The sequence below is a fragment of the Pelmatolapia mariae genome, linkage group LG16_19 (assembly GCF_036321145.2).
Source record: "Pelmatolapia mariae isolate MD_Pm_ZW linkage group LG16_19, Pm_UMD_F_2, whole genome shotgun sequence".
NCBI lineage: Eukaryota > Metazoa > Chordata > Actinopteri > Cichliformes > Cichlidae > Pelmatolapia > Pelmatolapia mariae.
The window spans coordinates 47,227,700-47,234,146 of record NC_086241.1 but is presented as its reverse complement, the minus strand read 5'-3'; the positions used below and the strand labels follow the sequence as shown (position 1 = coordinate 47,234,146).

The window sequence follows — 6,447 nt, the reverse complement described above, 5'->3', positions numbered from 1 at the left end:
AGCTAAATTAAAATAATCTATTGTTTAAACTCTTGTCCTAGTTCAGTTGACTTGGGTTTTTTAGTTAATTCAAATACTTTAGTAGTTCTTTTAACTTAGGAATCTATTTTAGCTTAACTAACATAATCTGTTAGCTAAGTTGATTTAAGTTTATTAATTAACTGAGCTCCTTAAGGTAGCTGAGTGAACTTGTAAATCAGTTTCATTTTAATTATCAGAGTTGATTGACTGGATGTAAAGAAAAATGTGTATTAAACATCTTAAGTTTTGTTTTGTTTTTTTTTTGGCTTTCTAACATCCATTTCAGCAAAACTACCTGTTAGGTTTATCTTAGATCTCAGGTTTAAATATCTACATTCCTTTAAATTAATTTTCTGTTGTTTACAGAAAAAAAAATAAAACCCCACAGATTCCATTAAAGTCTATCTGATCATTTCATACAGAAAGTTTGTTTTAAGAACACGACAAGACAATTACTCATGAGCACCCAACATTCACCATTTATTGTGCCATCTTAGTCATCTGAGAAACAGAAAAATCAGTGACGTAGCTCATCAGGCTCACAATCCATCAAAACTCAAAGGCTGCTCCCTGTGAAACAATAAATTTGAACTTGGTCTTGAGCCCAGTTTGGGTGAAGATGAAATTCTGACCAATACTCTAGGAGCAGTAGTGATTCTTGTGAAGTAACAACATAAAGTCTGCATTAATGTAATGTATCAACGGGACACTTGCTATTTTAGAAAAGTTATTCTTTACATTTACAAAATTTTTAAACTTCATTGTGCTCAGTCACACCTGTTAGCATAAAACTTGAAATATTAAAATAGTACAAAACCTTTGATAAGTGACAGTAAAGATCAGTTTATAATAACTAAGACATCAAAATCTTGTATTTGTCTTCGTTTACAATTGCAACAAATTCCACAGAACCAATATCTCTGAAAATGAGTGCATGCTTCTGAAACATTTGATAATATGGATATTTCAGAAACATTAGTTTGAGTCTGCTCAATTGCAAAACAAAGGAAAAACTACTGACTTGCATGAGATAAGCATCTGCAAAGTCCACCATTATATTGTTGTTCACATAAGTTTCTTAAACCATGAACAAATGAGTAATTGTCTAATCTGGAATGTAAAGTGTAGTCATTTAGTGACATACAAAAGTGAGAATGAGAACTTGCAAGAATAAAAAAACAAACAGTAAAATAAAAACTGTCCTTAACACTAAGGATCATACAATTACAGTTCTGCATGGCTTTCTGCAAGAGTCTGTTTCTTAGACCATGCACTAGTGAGATGCACTGCCTTCCACCAATGTTCATTAGGATGTTCTGAATGACTTCAAAGATGTCCTTAAGTTCCTTTGGATAGTCTATGTTGAAGGCAAAAAGAAGGCCCATCAGCATGGAAATGGCACTTGAGACATCCCTCAGATTAGACAGGATTACTGCCGCCTCAAGGACAACCAACACATCGATGATGTCTTCTTCTTTCACCATCGCAATGCCAACTTTCATCCTCTTAGAAAACGTGTCTTCAATACCTGTCGGCTATAAAAGGGTTCAAAGACAAAAAAAAAAAAAAAAAATTACACAATTACAATTACACAATATCCCGTGTGCTTAACAATTCATGTCTTTCCAAAGAAGAGCCATACTGATGCTTTGGATGATGGTGATTGGCTTTGGGTAACACTTATTAGTTGTTAAAGTTTTTTCAGAATGAGATATGCACCCCCATGTTACAAATCCATTTCTTGCTTTAAACAAAGACCATGTTCATAAATAACTGAGCATGTCTTCAATTGCAGAATTCAAACAAAATTTTCAATTTAAATGGTAAATGGCCTGTATTTGTATAGTGCTTTACTAGTCCCCTAAGGACTCCAAAGTGCTTTACACATTCAGTCATTCACACACATGGGTGGATGACTGAATCGTGACTCAAGAGTTGACAGTTCGTCTTATAATTGGAAGGTTGCCGGTTCGAGCCCTGGCTCCGACAGTTTCAGTCGTTGTGTCCTTGGGCAAGACATTTCACCTGTTGCCTACTGGTGGTGGTCAGAGGGCCCGGTGGTGCCAGTGTCCGGCAGCCTCGCCTCTGTCAGTGCGCCCCAGGGTGGCTGTGGCTACAATGTAGCTGCCATCACCAGTGTGTGAATTTAAATCTACTTATGCTAAATATTGGCTGTGCTCTAAACCAAATCTGGCTGAGAATACATGAAATGTGCAAACTGCAGCTACACTACAGGATCAGATTATGGCTCCATAGACAATGCTTCTTTAATCAGTTTATTGATTAAAGTTTATTTTTTCCCCCTATATTAACAGCATGAAAAAAGAGCATATAGACATGGCTGAACAGGTTGCATAATTGGCACTGAATATCAACATCCACCTTTACCCAGCTGCCCAATGACTCTCGGCCAGTAACCTTTAATTGCTTACCCAGTCTACACAGTCTCTTTTCCAGGGTCCAGGACATTTCACCAAAGTATTGCCCCCCACAGCTGTAGCAGCCACTGCAGCCCCTTAAATATCCTAATATCTCTGCCATTACAATATACAATGTGAGAAATCAAACGTAAAGCTGAAGTGAACAGTACAGCAGCGAAATGTCAAAGACCCTGGTGAAGACATGAATAAACACAAGACACTAATAATATCAATGCTAGCTTGCCAGTTAGTTTCTCTGAAACCCAGACCAAATCCAGTGTCAAAGATCTTGTAATAATACATTTGGTGAGGAAAAAGTACACATGTACTTTTTAATTTAAAATCCACTGTGGTGCTGTCATTATTAAATTTACTAAAAGAAACAATGCTAACCTTCACAGTCTTGAAAGTGTGTGAGGGATCTTCCTTTAGAAAATGAGGTCCTCTGTCCTCTTCCTTTGTGTAGGGCTCTGGTCAAAGAAGTCAAAAAGAAAACAAAAACACTTTTTAAACAGTGTTTATGAAGCATGTAGACAGCTCCAAATTCACAGCTTTTTGATGCATAATTCCATCAATATATGATTATCATTGGAGATTTTGAATCAGGCTTATCAGGACATTCAAGTAGAATATGATATCCAACCTACCACCAATATACATAGATTCTGTAAAAGTTACCACACTAAATGTCCAGTTGTGAAATATGATGACAGACTTTACTTATCAGCTTTCTTTCAATGAGTTCATCAGTTGAACTGGATAACCTAAAACTTAAACAAAGGATTAGATTTCGCAGTTGAACACTTACATCATCTCCGAAGCATCTTATGAGCCTAGTTAGCCTTTCTATGCCGCTCTTGATTTTGTACAGCTCCACGAACCTCTCCATAATGGTCAAGCACAGCAAAAAGGAACCCTTTCAGGTCAACAGATGTAAGACGGGCAAATTCTGCTTCAACCTGAGCAACAGAAGAAGAGGGGTGGAGAGTACAGGCAGAATTAAAAAAAGATTCTTTGAGACCCAAATTTAAGCAAACAGTCATCTGAGGCCCATTAGAGAAAACACAAACACACAAAAGCAAACAAACAAAAAGATGCACTTTACCTGCCGTTCAGCAAACAAGGAAGTTCAGAGAACAATAAGCTCTGTCTTGAAATCTTTTAAAGTAGAATGATTGTGAAAATGACTTATGTGATGTAAAACTTTAGTAAACGTGCGATTAAAAGAACACTGAGTAAAAGGACAAGTAACAATTTCCTTATTCCTCAGATGTTTACCTTGATGAGCAATACTGTTTTAGTCCAACTGCCTCATTAAAGTTACACAACAGGCTTTTTACATTAAAGCCAGCAAGTCCATTACATACTCCCTTTTTAGATCTGAAATACTGTGCAGATTCTGTGTATATGTAGTGGACAGCAATTTACCCCAAAGAGCGCAAAGTTTGCAAGTCCACCTCATTTAAATGACAAAGACAGATGTGATCATCTAGACCTGTGAAAATAAATTAATGACAAACTTGCAGTTATGGATGTTATTACAACCACAAGAACCTAAACAGTCTGCTCCATTGCTTTTGTTAATGAATCATTTGTTGGTAACACGTCTGAATATTTAGTTTATGCCACCTGCATGTGATCATCAATAGTGCCATATTACTTCTTAAGAAGTACCCTGACACTACAATCTTTATATCATTTGTTCTACAGAGCTATTAAATTACAATATAATCTGAGGTGTTTCCAGTATGACAAAATGCACAAATTGTAACTTACCATTTGACTCCACTGACAAAAATAAATCCCCAGCATCAAGTTTGGCTTCACAGACCTAAAATAAGTAAAATAAAAATATATGTTATAATTATATTGTTTTCGCCATTTATTCATGTTTGCTAATTTTCTGACATATAAACAATGTTAGTTTTGTTACAATACAGAGAATGCAGTTTAATTAAAAGGTAAATTATTCAAAAAAAAAAAAACTTCTGCAGTATACCATGCCAAAAATCAGTGTCTCTGATGCCAATTATTTTATCACTACAGCTCGTTTAGTATGGAAACTCACACAATCTAGTCATACTGATCACAAGAGTTCAAAAATAAGTTAAAATGGTGAGCTGTTGTTAAGCATAAAGCATTTCAGGGTAACAAATAACTGCACAATATAATTAAAGCAAAAAATAAGCACACTGGAGGACTATCTGATAAAAACTAATATAATGCTGGTTTGTAGACCATATTTTGTCTCAGTCCTCAGTGCACTCTTGCAGCTTAGCATGCAGCAGTTAATAACACCTTAAGTGATTACATAGGGATAAACAGATGACAACAAGCATCCGAGTCCTGCCAAAAAGTTCTTTTTGAACCCAGCCAGTTATTGGAAATATTGCCAAAATGAACTTCCACCAAAATACAACAGCCTGTGAACTTGAAAGAAATTTACAAGTACAGAGACAATATGAAATAAGCTTTATTAATTAGCTGAGTTAGCTTGCTAATATCGCAACAGGGTGAGTGCACAACCTTAAAGCTAGCGGCACAATACTTGTGATTTGGTCAGCGCCACATTAAACCCATAAAAAAGGCCATATGTCAGTTTATTAGGTCAAGTTTGGTCATGACACACAAGCTGGACCTTGTCGGCTAAAGTTACATTAGCTAAAGCAAACATTTCGGTAAAAGAGAAAAACACACGTCATGCCATAAATTCAAAACATGTTCCAACTTTTGTAGCTCTCTTTCCTTATAGTTATAACCAATGTTACTCACCTTGAAAGCATATTCCAAAGAAGACGATTAGAAAACGTCCAAGTAAAGTGAGCATGTCGTTAACCGCCAATTCCCCATGATGCACCTCGGTAGCAGTCACGTGAGGCAGTTTTGAATCCTGCTGTGCTCAACTTACCCGCATTGTCAAGTTCACATAAGTTTCTGATTTAGCTGGACATGAGTTTTCAAGTTAGCTTTTTTTGGTGTAATTGGGACGTTTTTAACTTGTAATTCTATGTTATAACAACAACTTCAGTCATCTATCGTCAAACTGATATAGAATAATATGTTGAAATAACAAACAGCTAGAATTACATTTTACAGTGTGGCTGCCGCCATTATGTAGTAATTTTATTCGGCCACACAATGATGCAAATGTTACTTTGTTCACAGTTAGAGTGGCCGTTTGGGCTATGCATGACGTTCTCACTGTGTTTAATTGTGTCCTTTCTGTGTTTGGAGCGAGAGATGTAAGATTGGCATATTTCGAGTCAAATTATGTTATGTATATAATTCAGATGGGTGTGTTGGTTTATTTCATTGAATATTTTATGTTTATCTTAGTGAAGCTGTTGCTGTATATATTTATATACTCATGGCAATTTGTTTGTTACTACAGACTGCTTGCAACACTGAGCATCTTGGTGGCAATAAAACAGCTGGCGGTGACCAAGTTATATTGGTTGGGTCTGATTATTGGGGGGGTCATGACCCCCCTGGAAATTACGCCCCTGATTCAAGGTCTTACAAATAAATGTATCAAACAAAGAAATGTTTTGGCTGTGAGTTCTCAAGGTGGATAAACGAACATGCTAACAGTTGCTGTAATCATGATGGTGATAATCTGTGAGGTGACATTAAAATGGTCAGTCTTCCTTTTAACTGTAAACTAAAAGAGAGAAAAACTAAACACATGGCAGTTATGTTCATTTCTGACTCCACTCTTAAACCTGCCTTATCAGTTGTCCATCTATAAGAACTTGTATTGTCCTTGTATTTAAGTTTAAGAGTACAGTTAGTATTACAAATGCTAAAAAACAATATTATCACTGAAATTACCTGGAGTTTAAATCTTTAAGTTGTCCGAATTGATCAAATACACAGTAATCTGTCATCTAAAGTCGAATAAAAATTAACATCTGGAATCTGCTCTTGTTGGGTTCAGTTAGGATCATAAGGAGAGTGGCAGTGGTGAGAAGAAAAACTTCCACGCAAAATGAGACACTGACAACGA

The 6,447-nt window shown here is 36.1% G+C and overlaps 1 long non-coding RNA gene across 1 annotated transcript; it reads right to left on the bottom strand.

The window, feature by feature from the left end:
- Positions 1-1,241: 1,241 nt before the first annotated feature.
- On the bottom strand, positions 1,242-3,536 carry LOC134645677 (uncharacterized). The gene is made up of 3 exons (XR_010096577.1): positions 3,250-3,536; positions 2,835-2,911; positions 1,242-1,556 (listed from the first exon to the last, which is right to left on the bottom strand). It is a non-coding gene; the product is annotated as an uncharacterized LOC134645677 (long non-coding RNA).
- Between the last annotated feature and the right edge of the window lie 2,911 nt (positions 3,537-6,447).